General features: G+C 40.9%; 1 protein-coding gene across 3 annotated transcripts in view; it reads right to left on the reverse strand.

The window, feature by feature from the left end:
- Positions 1 to 17,495, reverse strand: part of SGMS1 (sphingomyelin synthase 1) — a 168,696-nt gene that overhangs the window by 85,202 nt on the left and 65,999 nt on the right. The window contains exon 1 of one of the 3 annotated variants that reach the window (XM_068961332.1): positions 13,522 to 13,584. The exons of the other annotated variants lie outside the window; for them this stretch is intronic. The gene's annotated coding sequence lies outside the window, so the exon portion shown is untranslated. Of the gene's footprint in view, positions 1 to 13,521; positions 13,585 to 17,495 lie in introns of those variants that run through there. 3 annotated transcript variants of the gene reach the window in all.

Below are 17,495 nucleotides of genomic sequence, written 5' to 3' on the forward strand. Positions count from 1 at the left end.
CTCTCTCCTTTGCATTTACAACCCTCTGTATGTCAAGTCCAAGTCTGCTCAGCTAGGAGCTGGGCAAAGCAAAGCAAAGCCAACTCACACTACAAAGGTGTTTCTTTTCCCCAGGATATGGGCATTTCAGAAGATCTATCTGTAAGTGGCAGCAGGTTAAGAGTATACAAAAGGGAAGTTAAAACACAGGACTGTAGAGGGGGGAGATATTTTGGAACCAGGGATAGCAATGAACAGGTTAGTTTGAAAGTAAATGAGTTATGAAGTAGAAAGAACAGGATTTAAACTCCATCTGTGACTTTGGAAAAATTAACTTGTCTAGGTCAGTTTCCCTGTATGTAAAAATACAGACACCATCACCTACTACATAGAATTAATTGAAATAAATAATTACAAGGTACCTATTACGGTCCAGGCATACAGTAGGTGCTCAATCAATCATGGCTGCTTTTAGTAGTACACTTCCTCACATCAAACCCCACTAACAACCACATCCCCCAAATGGCATTATTTTTCACATCTTGCCTCCCTAAAGAACTCAAAGATTCTCCTATAATTAGCTGAGTTCCCACACCTCAGTGATTCCCTGAGCAAGAACTCAGGGGCTCTGTTAATGAAGAAATCTATATATGGCAAGGTAACATTATTTACAAGATATACACTTGTAAAGAATGCACAGTCTTGTGAAAATATGGGGCACTCAAAATGTGAACATCAGTTGATTTATTAAACTTACTCAAAATTAATGTACTGTAAGATCAAAAACAAACTCCCCAGAAAACAGCTCCTCCTTTTTACATCAATACCCCCACAATCTGTTCTCTTGCAGGGAATCTGATCATCTAAGATATCTGATGCAGCTGCCAGATCTAGAGATTCAAATTGTACACTCTTTCCAAACAGCAGATTACCATCCTTGAGGGGCTGGTTCACTGCACACCTAGATAAGAGCTCACTCAGGATGGGGTGCTCTGTGGATGCCAGGCAAGATACACGGCCACAGGCAGTGTCTGTTTATACTGTCACTGCCCAACTCAAGGGAAGGACCTTGCAGCCTGAAACCGTACCCATGCACAGTGAAGCGAGATGAAAGCACTGGAGGGTCCAGGAAAGAATAAGTATGGGAGTGACCGGGTCCAACCCTTAAATGAAAGGTGTCAGCCATGACACAGAATCAAGAGAGAAAGGGGAAAAGAAGAGGGCACAGCCAGCCTTAACCACATTCCGACGAGCCTCAAGCACACACACAGCTGATCACAGCTCACTCCCCTTCCATGAAAGAGAAAATCAATTTCTAAAAGTTCTGAAGGACAAAGTGCCTGGGTGTAACTCGTGTGTATAGAGGCAGAAAGTTGTAGACATCTGGGTAGACATCTGTCTACAACTCTTTGCCTCTATGCACACGAGTTACCTTTTCTGGGAAAGCATCGACCACTCTACATTGCTTTGGTTTTCTCTGTGTAGGACAAACACAAGTTGAGAAAGCTGCCTTTCCCATTTGCCAAAGATCGTTAAGACGCGACAGCTGTTACCTAAGCAATCATTCAGGTTTCAAAGGTAGTCAAGACAAATCTGTTATTGCTTTTAAAGAAAGAGCTTTTCCCTTCCACAGGAGTTAATCACTGACTCATAAAGGAGCCGCTAAAGGCAAATGAGTTTGGGGGCCTATGCAGGGATGATGGTGATGAAATTTACCTCAACAAGTGACGTGGCATCTGAGAACTGTGATGCTGAATCATTTCACATCTCCTCAGTGTATGACTTGGGAGTATCTTTTCCATGTACCAGATAACTTTCAGAAGGCTACACACAGAAATAATCTCACACCTGGACCTCACGTTCTGGTGTGCTAACAGATATCTTAGCATGTAGTTAATATCATACTGCATTTTTTCTCATTAATAAAAGAGGCAGGCTTGTTGCTTATTTCTCTACTCTCTCTGAACTTCTTAAAACTGAAAAGCTCTTTGGGCAATAGTAATTACTCACTTGAAATAACAGAAATAAATGTATGTGTACTTCAAATGGAAACGCCAAAACAGACGATATAAAAATAATGAGATTATTCACACCTCGACAAATGCAGGGAGCAGGCATCTAAAGTATTTGCAGGGATAATCAGATGTTGAAATAATAAATATTGAAATGAAATTATCCTTTTAAAATTATCAGCTTTTCATTCAAAACAGTTTATAAAAGCACTGAATGGCAACTGTAACTTTTACAATTTTTGAATTATTTTAACACTACAGAGTTGTTCAGTCCAAATGGGTTGCCCAACTTTTCTAAGCAATATGAAGGTAACACTTAGTACCCCAAACTGGTTTGGGATATCACAGCCAAGAACTTTTTGGCACCCTTTCTCAAAGGTGAGGTTCGGGTAAGTTCTTGACATGTCTTGGTAGCATGTCTTCTGTGAAATCAGCACATATTCTCAAACTAAGTCAAGAATCTCCATTACTATCAATCCACCACATGAATAAATTAACTAAACAAGTTGAAAACTACCCAACAGTTCTCTTTTGATATGGCACGGGTTACTGAGGAAGCCTCAAATTGCAGCTTGTGGAACATAAGATAAAAATATATATTAATAATAATATTCAAGAAAGACAGTACTAAGCCCTAATATAATGAATTAATTCTAGCCAGGAGTTTATGTGAGCCAAATTATTCAAGAATGAGGAAAGAAATACTACTCATGGATATTAAACTCTTAAAAGTGACAGAGTATGTGAAATGTCCAGAAAAGGCCTGTAGAGACGGAAGTAGATTAGTGGTCATCCGGGGCTGGGGATGAAAGGGGAGTAAGCGTAAACGGGGAAAAGGGATCTCACCGGACCAATGAAAACGTTCCATTAACATAACTGATTTATGGTGTTGGTTTCTTAACTCAGTACATTTATTAAGATTCTCAGAACTATATACTTAGAAGAGGTGAATTTTACATTATGTACAGTATATAAAATATACCTCAATATTAAGTTTGGTTAGGGACCAGGAAGTAACTAAGTAACTAAGTAACATCCTCAAGTTGTGAGAATGTTCATCCTAGTACTTTCTAACAACCTGAATCTCATAAGAGGAAAGTTATAGTAATTTCACATAGTAAAATATATGCAGTTACTGTAAATGGTGTAGGGAAAAGTGGGCAGCCATCTAAATGTCCGTTAATGAAAGCAGTACATTGGAAGAAACTATGGTACAGTCATCCTTTGAAGTAGTACAATTCATACTAAATTATCAATCAAAATATATGTGTTAGATTATACACAATACATAGAGAACTATGTCCAGCCTATACTAAGTGAAAAAGTGTCTTGCAGAACAATACATATAGTAGGACATTAAGAAATGGATGTGAATGATCTACGCCTGTGCATGTGTTTGCATGTATATTTGGGAAGATAAATAACAAGCTGTTCACAATGCTTCATTAGCCCTTGGAAGTAGAAATGGGGAGAGAGGATTTTCCATCAAAGTTCAAGGAAGAAATTTGGAAGTAAGTGCACCAAAGTGTTGAAAATGGATGTCACCGGATACACAGGATTTATATGTTGTTTTTTTTTTAATGTTCTTTTTAACTATCTTAATTTTCTTATTGAAGAGGAAGGCTGATATAGTAGTAGTCAAGAGATGATCCAGATTTAAATCCTGGCTCATCTGTTTATTGCTGTGAGATCTTGAGCAAATTACTCAACCCCTCTGTGACACAGCTTTTTGTCTTCGTAAACCAAGGATAATAATAGCACCTACACTATAGTTTATGAGGATTAACTAAGTATATGATATACACAAGGCACTTAGAGTACAGTATGTAATAAGTATTACCTGTTAGCACTTAGCATATATATATAAATACATTATTAGTTAGGGGAAAAAAAACATGAAAAGAAACTACTTTGGCGGGGGAAAAGAGAGAAATATAAAATCACAGGCACTTGTGCGTGTGTGCGTGCATGCATGCGTGCTCAGCCTCTTTAGTTGTGTCCAACTCTTCGAAATATGGACTACAGCCCACCAGGCTCCTGTATACACTGCTATAGTTAAAATGGATAACCAACAGAGACCTACTGTATAGTTCATGGAACTCTGCTCCATGTTATATGCCAACCTAGAGAGCAGGGAGTTTGGTTGAGAATGGATGCATGTATTATGTATGCCTGAGTTCCTTCACTGTTCACCTGAAACTACCACAACATTGTTAATCAGCTATATACCAGTACAAAATGTTTCTGGGGTTAAAAAAAAATCACATGCACTGACTTTTTGTTCCACTGCCGCAAGTATGTTCAATATGAGTATGTGATCAGGATGTATCAGGCACTGATCAAAGTCTGGACTGTCATCAGAACCTGTCTGATGACCAACAATGATGTAATCAACCTCCCTGTGAGGCCACACGGAGGCCAGAGGCTACCTGGGCAGGAAGCTCCCAAGTGCCCTGGCTCAATGTGTTGTGACCAGTTTTTAATGCAGCTGCCGCCAAGGCAACTTTGCTGTCTCACAGTGGCGATAATTAGCCTGCGTGACCAGACCCAGTGGCAGAGGACTCCAGAAACACAAACGCCCCAATATAAATACTTCTGCCTATAATTGACCTCAGTGGGACTCGTAGCTTCATCTCGAGACGTACAACATAAACCGGGGTCAATTATCTGACACTTGAGCCAGCAATGGGAAAAATCATTAACTATCACATTCTAATAACAGTGCACATCTCTGCCTTCCTGAAAAACAGCAAGTTCTCAACTAGCCCCATTTCCCATACCCAGTGTTGTAAGAGGTCCATTCAGTGTCATCAGACCCAGACCATTATTGGCAGCTGCTCTCTCCATCTGCACAATGCCAGAAACTTCCTTAGAGGAAGGACACGTGTTCGTCCAGTGATGACTATAACAAATTCATCTACTTCTCTCAAAACTCTTTGAGGTAGGTCTTTTAACCTCCGCTTTTACAAATTAAAAAAAGGGAGGCGTGGAGAGAGTGTATTCCCTATCTGGGAACAGCCTGGAGGGGCAACACAAGAATCAAATGCAGAAATTTCCATTTTCAAAGCCTCCGCTTTCCCACTCACTGTACATCTCACTCATTTCATTCTCGAGTGGGTCATAGTTTTTATTCCAACTGCAAAGCATTCCTCCAAAAGGTGTATAACCACCAAAAATTTATACCAGTTAATCAAAAATATCCCACCAAAGTTCTGCATTTTCTCAAAGCGTCTTTTTTTTAATTTTTATTTTTACTTTATTTTGCTTTACAATACTGTATTGGTTTTGCCATACACTGACATGAATCAGCCACGGGTGTACATGAGTTTCCAATCCTGAACCCCCCCTCCCACCTCCCACCCCATATCATCTCTCTGAATCATCCCCGTGCACCAGCCCCAAGCATCCTGTATCCTGTATTGAACATGGACTGGCGATTTGTTTCTTACCTGATATATACATGCTTCAATGCCATTCTCCCAAATCATCCCACCCTCTCCCTCTCCCTCTCCCATAGAGTCCAAAAGTCCATTCTATACATCTGTGTCTCTTTTGCTGTCTTGCATAGAGGGTTATCATTACCATTTTTTTTTACAATGGTAACTGTTGATATTAATATTTTATCTTTCATTTGTTTAGTTTCTCTAAGGCCCACTTGATGCCTTTTGACAACGCACCAAGTTCTCACCTGCCAACCCACCCACACTGAGTGGAACAAACCACAGACACCCCTGATTTTACAAACTCATTTTTCAAAGTAGAGTCCATTCGTCTTATTCATTTATCCTCCTGTATAAAATGTCAAAGACAAATTTACAAAAGAATTTCTGTCAGCCTTATTTAGTCAACTTGATTAATAAGCTAAAGCTGGAGATACAAAGTGGATTACAGTGGTACATAACTATTGTGCCCAAGAAATCATTTGTGAGCTTCCCTTTGTCACAACTAGGAATTTTTACACATCTCTATTCATCTTTCATTTTGATATCCTGTTTAGAAAAGAAAAGCGCTGTTCTCAAACTACAAAAGAATTTATCTGGTTAAGACCAATTAATGACATCATCACTTATTTCAGCAGTCTGTACTGAAAGAAAGGCTTAATAAGCACCATGATCATCCAGAACAACAATGGCTAGTCCTCCAAATGTTCTGATGTCCAATTATTTTTGCACTGAATATCACTGAACAGTTACAGAAGTCAAAGCTTGGCATTAGCTTTCTCAAAAATAAATCCGTCTTCCTATTGTAAAGCTCTTATTTCAGTAAATTCAGCTTAACAGAATCAACTGCCTCCATGGAACTATGAAGAGTAAACAAAGCCATCAGATATCTCATCTTAGATCAAACGGCTTGAAGAAGAGGCCAGGATCCTACTGGAAATTAAGATTTATTGATAAACTTTTCAAGGAGTAGCATTGTAGGTCAAACCAAGAAAATACTGTACCATAATACCGCCCCTTACAGGATACTGTTAAAAGGCTTTCTGTATGTGTGAAGGTATGAAGTGTATATTATATTTATATTTATATATATATATATATATATATATATATATAAACTTTTAAGAAATCCTTAACATCTTCTCTGGAAATATTTAATTAAATAAAGAACTAGTGAAATAAATATTTTCCTTGGATTCAGGCTGAGTCACAATTTATATTATATATATATAACCAGCCTTTATATACTCAATTCTTGTTAACCAGAATCTTAAATTTTAAATGTTCAAATGAGAAGTCTGCTCTTTGAAGAAATTTGGAGAGATATCCATTCTTGATCTCTTGATGATTTTAAAAGTAGATTTAAAAATATTGTTTTGGTAACACTCTACTCACAAGAGAATAGATATGATTCTGACTGGCCAGTGGAGAGGTAGCCACATGAACACAAAGAAAGAAGAGGCTGGCTCCAGTGAACTTGGAGCCAGTTCACTATCTCTACATTCAATATTCTATAAAATTTATCATGAGATAAATAATGTATCACTATCTTAGAACCACCCCTGCTGTCTAGAAGCTAAATGAAGAGGGGCTACAATGTAGGAAATGAAGTGCTCTGGCCACTAGGCATGAACACATCAAGCTGACTAGAGCATTCTAAAGTCAGTTCTTCACTCAAGCTCATTTTTCCTGCACATCTCTTACTAGAATTTCTTGCTCCTCCTGGTCTCCATCCATAAATTCAATACACAGTGTTTCATGTCAGGAACTGTGCTAGGTGCTAAGACACAGAAGTGAGAATTACCCATGGTGTCTGGCCACCAGGAATGATCTCATCAAGTGGCTAAATTTGACATTTATAGATATGGCTGTTCATTACCTCACCAGCTCTTAAGAAACCCAATAAATTACTGAGGACGTAGGCAAATTTGGAGGTTGGAAGGACACCAATACCCATTGCTCGTTCTGAGTGGTCTCGGTGTGTCAGATGGCATGGGGTTTCCAAGGCTAGAAGACACACTCTCCCAAACTACAACTACTAGGGCTTAGACACAGCACAGAGTATGGCCAACTTTTCTAAATTTCCACTCTTCTTTCATTTCTTAAAAAAAAAAAGTTTTCTGTTCCTTACAGCAACAATGTTTTTAATGAACACTGAAAGACAGGATATAACAGGAGAAAAAAATATTTGCAATACATATATAAAAGGACTAATTTCCCTAATTTAAAATGAGCTCATATAAATCAATTTGACAGAGATTAAAGAACCCTATAGGGAAGAAGAGGAAAAAGAGGGGGAAGAGGAAGAAGATAGTCCAAAATAAAGCACAAGAGCAGACAATTTACAGAAAGAAATTCAAATGCTCAACAAACCTATGGGAAGATATTAAACCTGTAATTAAAGATAAGCAAGTGAATACACAGATAACATTTTTAACTTATCAGACTGGCAAAACTGTTAAAGTCTGGTGATTTACAGGGCCTGGGAGCGGAAGATTGAGAAGGATACAACCTTGGTAAAAGACAACAAATCTCTGTAGCCTTTCTGGAGTACAATTTGGTAATGTTTATCAAAGTTAAATACCAGGCCACTTCACTTGTCTCCTGAAAAACCTGCATGCAGTTCAAGAAGCAACAATTAGAACTGAACATGGAACAAGGGACTTGTTCCAAATTGGGAAAGGAGTACATCAAGGCTGTATATTGTCACCCTGCTTATTTAACTTATATGCAGAGTACATCAAGCAAAATGCTAGGCTGTATGGATTACAAGCTGGAATCAAGACTGCCAGGAGAAATATCAACCTCAGATACACAGATGATACCACTCTAATCTCAGAAAGCGAAGAGGAACTAAAGAGTCTCTTTATGAAGGTGAAAGAAGAGAGTCAAAGAGCTGGCTTAAAACTCAACATTCAAAAAACTAAGATCATGGCATACTGTCCCATCACTTCACGGCTAATAAAAGGGGAATAAACGGAGACCATGACAGATTTTATTTTCTTGGGCTCCAAAATCACCGTGGACAGTGACTGCTGCTGCTGCTAAGTCACTTCAGTTGTGTCTGACTCTGTGCAACCCCACAGACGGCAGCCCACCAGGCTCCCCTGTCCCTGGGATTCTCCAGGCAAGAACACTAGAGTGGGTTGCCATTTCCTTCTCCAATGCATGAAAGTGAAAAGTGGAAGTGAAGTTGCTCAGTCATGTCCAGCTCTTAGCAATCCCATGGACAGCAGTCTACCAGGTTCCTCTGTCCGTGGGATTTTCCAGGCAAGAGTACTGGAGTGGGGTGCCATTGCGACTGTACCCATGAAATTAAAAGGCAATTGCTCCTTGGAAGGAAAGCTATGACAAACCTAGACAGTGTATTAAAAAGCACAGACATCACTACCAACAAAGGTCCATACAGTCAAAGCTATGATTTTTCCAATAGTTATATAGGGATGTGAGAGTTAAACTATAAAGGCTGAGTACTGAAGAATTGATCCTTTTGAACTCTGGTGATGGAGAAGACTCGTGAGAGTACCTTGGATAGTGAAAGTCACTCAGTTGTGTCTGACTCTTTGCGACCCCATGGACTATACAGTCCATGGAATTCCCCAGGCCAGAATACTGGAGAGGGTCGCTGTTCCCTTCTCTAGGGGATCTTCCCAGCCCAGGGATAGAACCAAGGTCTTCCACATTGCAGGCAGATTCTTTACCAGCTGAGGCACCAGGAAAGTCCAAGAATCCTGGACTGGGTAACCTATTGCTTCTCCAGCAGATCTCCCCAACCCAGGAATCAAACTGGGGTCTCCTTCAGTGCAGGCAGATTCTTTACCACCTGAGCTACCAGGAAAGCCCTTACAGCAAGGAGATCAAACCAGTCAATCCTAAAAGAAATCAACCCTGAATATTCACTGGAAAGAATGATGCTGAAGCCGAAGATTCAATAGTTAGGCCACCTGATATGAAGGGCTAACTCACTGGAAAAGACCCTGCTTCTAGGAAAGACTGAGGGCAGGATGAGACAGGGGTGACAGGGGATGAGATGGGTAGACAGAATCACCAACTCAATGGACATAAATCTGAGCAAACTCTAGGAAATAGTGAAGGATAGGGAAGCCTGGCATGCTGCAGTCCATGGGATCCCCAAGAGTTGCACACAAGTAAGTGACTGAATAATAACAAAGTTAAAAATGCACTTATTCTCTGACTTATCAATCTCACTATTAGGAATATAACCTACTGATATATCAGCAGGATGTTTACCTGCGAAGAAGCAAACTACAGTAACTCCACTAGGTAACCACAACTCCTCCCCACAAATACCTGGAAGTTACTAAACTAGCTAGAATTAAGCCACAGGTAAAACCAATTACTACACACCCATAATGTGGATAAACAATGAAAGCTTAACCATATCATATTAAAGTGAAAAAGGAAGATATCTGTATGTTGATGGGAAAGAGCTCTAAAACACACACACACACACACACACAGGAAAAATACCAAAAACTGTACAGAAAATGTGTAATTGAATCCTTTTATGAAAAAAATGTGAAAAGCACAGACAGACAGATACAGATATATGCCAAAAACATTTTTCCCCTGGAAGAAACCACAAGAAACGTAACAGTTACATTGAGGAGAGGCTTTTCCTTCTCTTTTTGTACCTTCTGGTATCATTTGCATGCTAACCACGTACATGCACTGTTTTTTATTTATCTTCAACATCAACATGGGTTACCTAAATTTAAGATTATGGGCAGTTATCTCTCTATACATTGTTTTTCAATAAAATCTAATTTTTAAAAAATTTAAAGTCTGAACCTCTGGAAACATATTTAATGAGCTAAACATTTCTTTAGGAGAGTTCTGAGGGAGAAAAACACACCAAAATAAAAAGTTAAATAGAGAAAATGAAAGCGGCACAGAGAGATCAAGTACCAACTTGGGTTCAAGGTAAAGGCTGAGTATTTGTCCCTTTCAAATGTTTTAAACAAAATGATAAATTATGCATTGCATGGTGTTAGGGGGCAAGAGACTGCCATGAAATGCAGTAGTTCAAAGCTATAGAACGCAGAAAGCAACCTGGAGGGAAAATCTTTAAAAAGCTTTTCTGGAAGGTCTATTCTTCCAAATTCACAAGAAAGCAGTAAAGAAATGCACTAACAAACCAAATAAAAAACCCAGTACAGACAAATAAAAACATAACCCTATATTACATTGTGATGTCCTTTGGCAAATATTTACAAAGACTCAGAAATAAATCTCAAACTGAATTATTTCACATGTTATTATAATTCAGAGGATGAGGGGGTTAGATAGCACCCCTGACTCAGTGGACGTGAAACTAAGAAAAGTCTAGGAGACAGTAGAGGACAGAGGAGCCTGGCGTGCTGTATGTAGTCCATGGGGCTGCAAACATGACTTAGCGACCGAACAACAATTATAATTCTAGGTCAGAACAAACATCTTCACATGCATTAAACAAAAAGCATGGGATGTCATCTGGTTGGATGACATTTCATAAATGGCACCAACTCTTGATTATCCATGTATTTATCCAAGGTTTAAGAGGCAAAACATAAAAATGAAAAGGAAAGAAACAATCTTCAGCACCCTTAGTGATAAGTCACTATATGGATAACACAGGTAATCAAACTCTATAGTGTTCAAAGCTTGAGGATGTGAATTACTGCCCATGCAGCATGGGGCTGCCAAGGAGCACAACGGACCCGGGAGGCACAGGGCCTTCCTCCCAGCAGTGTCCTTCTGGCGTCTTCTACCAACAGTGGTTAACAACATCATGCAAGTGAGCTAGCGAAAAAGTACTTCAGGGGCCCAGATCCATGTCTGCAGATCAGGCAGTGAAGTGTGAGCCTGCGGCTGACAAGCAGTAAACCGATAACTGGCGTAAGGAGGCGGAAAAGGCCCACCCTTTTCTCTGAATTTTATTTTTCTTTCATTCAGTCAGGCAATTAACATTCTGCAATTCTGTCCCTGTATGCACGGCCTTAAACTTACCTATATTCTCTCATCCTCAGTTGCTCACTTCTTAAAAAAAAAAAAAAAATATATATATATATATATATAATTTTGCTATCTATAATATAGCGCTGTGAGGATTAAATTAAGCTAGCATAGGCGAAACACAAATCCAGCACCCAGCCCACAGTACCTGACATGCCGTTAGTTATCCACACCTGGCACTCTGACACATGGAGAACCTGAGCCCTAATCTGCTGAGCACTCCAGGCTCCAAAGATCAGGAGATCTGTTCAGGAAACAAATACAGCTAAAAAGGGAGACGAGAAAAATCCGACATTTCTATTCCTCACTTTTCAAGTTATTGCTCCAACAAAACTCTAAGAAACAGTCATAGAAGGGCAGAAGGTAAGAAGTTCTATGATTTGTTGATTGTATTAAAACTGTTTCCCCACTTAGATGAAAATTACTTTGGGGGAAAAAAGTGTGGTTCTCCCTAGAGGATCTCCTGGTTAGATTAGACCCGTGTAATTGGTTGTAAGCTTAAACTCCACGTCGTGAAAAAAAGGACTTTTTTGGAGAGAAGGAAGAGAAGGAACAGTAGGGGAAGGCACTCTCTCGTAGGTCAAGAACTGCCATCACCCTGCCCCACTCCGTCCCTTTCTCACATAAACATGGTCACCAAATCCCACCAAGTCTACCCCACAGATTTCTCCTAAATGGAGTATGTCCCCTCCTGCTTGGAACCGCTGTCGCTGCCTACACCCTGGCCTTCAGAGGGGGTCATGTGCGTCATTACAATCCAGGGAGGTGTAAGATCCTCCCTGCCATCAGAGCTTCTCGGCATAAAAACAAACTTGTATGATGTTATTTAATCACCCCCGTGACACCACCATCGTCCTATAGGAGACCACTCTACCTGCCTCTGAATTTTGGTCTGCCTCAGTGGCTCAAGGAACCCCAAAGTGCCAGGCTTACACAACAGTTGTGAAGGAAAGAGAGAAGGCCCAGCCGTGGTGAGCAGCTGTAAGGAAACTAATATTGCCACACAACATAGTGCAGATAATGAAACGTACAGGTTTAGGTCAGCACTCTCCACAATGATTTCGTGTTAGGAAAAACAGCCAAATGCTTTCAAGTATGATTCCTAACCATACGCCCATTCACTTGGTGAACATACATTTATCGAATCCTTTCTTTATGCTGGGTGCAAATTCACTGTTATCATAAATCACCACATGAGTCAGGACAGTAGTGGGCTCAGTGTAGAAAATCTCTGAGATTAGAATAAATTTTAAAATATTGGGAGAGAAACAGTCAAAGCTGACAGCATACTAAGAATTATTTCTATAATACTAGGAATTACATTTCTGTATAATCAGTGTCTAGTATTTTTAGTTGCTGGGGGCTGTTCTTTTCAGAGGCCTCTGCTTTTCCCTAGTTGGGGCCAAAATGACAAACTGCAGGGATTCTGAGAAGCTAGCCCTTGTGATAAGTAGGCTCATCCAGACATTTATTTATGAGACCCTAATGAACTCCCCAGATTGTTCCTACCCTGGTTCCCTACCTCCAGGCCCTCCCCGTGCCTGCTCTTCTTCTTACTCGTGTTACTATCGTCCTAGGTTCCTCATCCTTCCTACCCTCTAGGAGAGGGAACTGGCAAGTGCAAACATATTCTTTAAAAAGAGAAAGAAAGAAAAGTTTTCTGAGAAACACATCTTCCAGAGAATGTAAGTTGTGAACCAATCTGTTAAAAACCTAAACATGTACCCACCATGTGCCAGGGGCCCGAAGTACCTAGATGCTTGCAACACAGTCCCTGCTGCCAAGGACTTCTGGTTCCTCTCCAGAGAGAAACACAGAAAGCAATCCGGTAAGTGCTGTGCAGAAAACCGCACCACTGTGCATGCCTGCTGGGGGCCACCTTTGGAGGTCACCTTATATATAACAGCTGTCTCTATCAACTGATACCAGCTGAGTCAGCCCTGGGCTAACAGATCCATCCCTTCTGGTCCCCAGCTCTGCAGAGTCACAGGGAATCAACCTGCTGGATTCAACCAACAGGAGGCAGAGGCAGAAGGCGGAGAACAGAGCGGACGGCAAAGTGGAACACTTCTCACCTTTCTATCTGCTAGTATCTGCCGATATCTTGGGTTCTCCTCTGGGGCTTTGGCTCTTATCGGCGCCTGAGCTTCAGTAACAGCCTCCACCACCAGTCGCTCCAGCCTGAGGACAGTCGTGACTCATCTCTAGGTTTCTTCCTCGAGCTTCTGCTGTACCATGACCTATGGAGGAACTTCACTCAATACCCTCAACTGTAAACAAAACGGCTTCTGTTTTCCTACTTAGTCCCTGAGGAACCAGTTACGTTATAATGTGCTGGTAATTCACCTTGACTCAAAAGCAGTCATGCTCTGCTGGGATTCAAAATTGAAACTGGAGGAAAACTATGGTTTTCGATAATATACCTTCATTTGGCCTAAAAGACTCGACTGCTAGATACTAGAGATGTTTTTGTGTACATAGGAATTGCTTAGAGATGCAGCCAGTACATAGGAAAATGGATCCAGTGCTTTCTTACGGCTGAATCATCTTCCTGGGGTGAACTGATGAGAATGTTCTCTATCTGCTCCACCCCACGATGGCAGCCACCAGGCAGGTAGCTCCTGAGTACTTGGATGTGGTTAGCATGACTAAGAACAGAATGTTTCATTTAACTGTATTTAAATATCCACACGTGGCCAGGGGCTACAGTGCTGGCCAGCAGAGGTCTAGTATACGGTCGTCTCTGTGGTGGGAAAGGACTCCTGCTGTGCGTGCTTTGGTGGGGACCCGGTGGCACAGACAGAAACACAGGAACTGTAGAACTACCAGCCCTTTTCTTCATTCTATTCACAGTGTAAAAATCTAACCACCTCTGGCCTACCTTATCCCCAACCACAGAAGCACTCAATTTACTCAGAGACCTTGGTGAACAAATTTTTTAGAGAATAAACCTCCTTTAAACACAATGACAGCTTGAAAATGAAGGTCTGGAGGAAATGTGGGTTGTTGAGAAGTATAGGCTTTACTCCAGTAAGAAGAGGAGCTCTGGAATTGTAAGTAACAGAATTCTTGCTCTGTGTTCCCTATTTTTCAACCCAATGGGAACTACCCCATGCTTATTCCGCCCCATGCTAATTTCCTGTTGTCCCAGCCCGATCCTTACTCTCTTTCCAAGAGGATTCCTCTTGTCTTCCTGGGTCTGTGCGGTAGCCACATGACATACCTTCATCTATCCCGGTGCTGCTGCAACTGTGAAAGACATTCCCTTTGATATAGACCAGCCATAACTAACTTCTGGGTTAGAAACATTCCCTTTCACATGTCTGGCCTTTACACGGACATCATCAGCGTAAATGACATCAGGCTCCTGCTTCTCCTGAGAATTCTGCTCCTGGAAGTAAATGCTAAAGATTTCAGAAGGTGACTCTCCCAGGCTGGTAGACTGGTATTATCCAACCATGCCTCAACAACACACAATCACTTCCTATCAAAAGTACTTAACTTCAGGGAATCGCTTCAGTATATCTGTTGGAATATAATATTAAAAGGATAGTTTTAACGTGAATAGACTTTACAAGTACCACAGCTTTTGGAACCCAAATGCCCCCAAAGAACTGGCCATGTTATCCTGAGAAACAAATAGAAGTATGCTTTATAAATCACAAGAATCTTAGCCATATTACATCACACTGCAAAACGCTGTTGTGAAATGCTGGCTATGAACTGCTTTGACTGGGGACTTTTGTAATTGCTTAGTAATTTGTGCCATCTAAATGAGAATTACAGGATATGCTAACTAGCAAAGCAGGAATTAGGTTACACTGTAATTGTAACAATAACAATGTACTCTAGTTAGCTTTATTCACGTTTACGTGACTCACTAACAAGAGACCACTGCATTTCCAGCATGACAAAGCACTGTTAAACTCATTTTTCTTCTCATCATTTTCAAAAAAGCAAAAACGATACTACCATTAGGATGGGCATCACCTTCTTACGTTGCTGGTCATGCAGAAAAGGGTACTCAGGGCAAAGACAAACACTGGAGAATGCAGCTAGTCTCTACAGAATACCATCATCTTGGAGTGGACTTGCCACAGTCCAAGGCTGACCCCTGAATGTTGCAACTCCTAAATGTGGTGGTCAGGAGATGGCTCAGGCTAACCACGCTCAGGGTGACATTCAAGTAAGAACATCAATTTAATACCGTCATGCAGACCAGATGTTGGATGCTGATATGTGCTGATCCTATGTCTCCCAAAAAGCATAATTCACAAGGAACCCAAAGTAGAATCAGAAGAATGCCTCACAGGCACAGGAGGGCTTCTGTGGCTTCCTGGGTGGCCTGACATTGCACATGAGTGTTCAGGTAGGCTCAGGGGTGTTCAGTGATGAGGGCAAGATTACAGTCTAAGTCAGGTTTGGAACCTAACCAACTGATGTCAACCCACAGATGGCCCCACCACTGGGGTCAGATCCACAGGCAGATCCAGTGAGGCTGTATGAGGGCCAGGGGACCTTCTGCAATAGGAAGGCCAACCTGACCTCTCCAAGTTTCACTCCACTGAAGTCCCCTTCAAAGGGATCCTTTTTCAGACTAAGATGTCAGTACCTTTGACTAAGCTATAATTTTACCCTAGAAGCCGTTTAATCTCTTTACTTACTTCACCTATCTTTTCTGTGATCCATTCATTATAGAGCTATTTTACAGTTTCTTTTGGGGTCTCATCTTTTAATTCAGGTCAGAAAGCAGAAGGGATCTCCCTGCTGGCCTTCATGTATGGTATGCACACCACACTTGGGGTAGAAGCCGATGATTCCACATGAAGGTTTTAGGAATTTCAGGAAAGGGGGATGGACTGCTTTAAAAACAAAAAAAAAAAAAAAAAAACTCCACTCACAACTTATATTGAAAGACATACACTTTTTTAAAAATCATTAAACGCCAAAAATACAAACTAACAGGCCTTAGACATGGAGGGTGAGCTATCCTGTTGCGCTCTACTTTGACATTTTAAATCTCTTTGTTCCTTTTAGGTTGAAAATTTGTTGGGGTCTTTTGGTGAGATTCTAGTTTCAAGACTCAAAGAAATCTATCTTAGATCTGTTGACTCAGCACAAGGTTAAAAGTTGGATTTTGGTACCCACTACTGCACAGTTTCACTAGTGATGAAGCTGATGCCCAGGGGCCTTTGGAAACCCATAATCAGCCTGCCAACACTTTCCACAACACTTTCAGCAGCTTATGGAATTTTCTGGTCTCACCCACATGGGAGAAATCAAAATGATATATCCAAGGATGTACCTACAAGGTGGAGCAATCATCTAAGCTGTCTCAAGAATTGTGGTCACTGGTACTATCTAAAATTGTGATGCCTCTGTTAACCTCGTTTAGTTTATTATTAACCTGACTTTCCATTTGGCTTGACTATCAAACTCTTGCCCCACAGTGGTATGCAATTTTGTGTAACCAGTTCAAGATTCTCCATTAGAATCACTGAGCTTTCACCAAGACTGTTTACCAAGCAATTCAAGAGCAGCTGGAGACCACGAGGGTCTGGAACACCACCTTCTATTTCTGTACCATCAGTAGAGTTAAGCAAGCTTGAAGGTTAGCTTAATGAAAGCCTCCAAGCACTAACAGGGTTTAGTCTGGGTTATAAATTTCTCCTAAGTGTAAGTTGGTCCTCAAGTCATTCCCTTCCACATGCCACTGAGGCTTGGCTGCTACACTTCACCTCGGGGCTGCCATCACTCTCAGGGTGTAAGCCAGCCACGAGTTCTCCCTGCCGCTCCAAGGAGGAACGTTTCCTGATGCCCATAGAGAGGCCAGCTGTCGGGGGACTAACACCTTCTCCATCTAAGGGCTCAGTTCATTGTTTATGTGAGTTTTAAACAATTCACTTCCAATGCAGTGAGGACTGAGAAAAAAATTAGGAAGTAAACTCTCTTTAAAAAATCACTAACTTCCACTCTCCAACCTGAGTAAGAGCCTCTTTCTAACTCAGGGAACTTTTCATTACTACCTCCTTGAAAGATGAACACTGCT

Source organism: Capricornis sumatraensis, chromosome 23 (assembly GCF_032405125.1).
Source record: "Capricornis sumatraensis isolate serow.1 chromosome 23, serow.2, whole genome shotgun sequence".
In the NCBI taxonomy this organism is placed as follows: domain Eukaryota; kingdom Metazoa; phylum Chordata; class Mammalia; order Artiodactyla; family Bovidae; genus Capricornis; species Capricornis sumatraensis.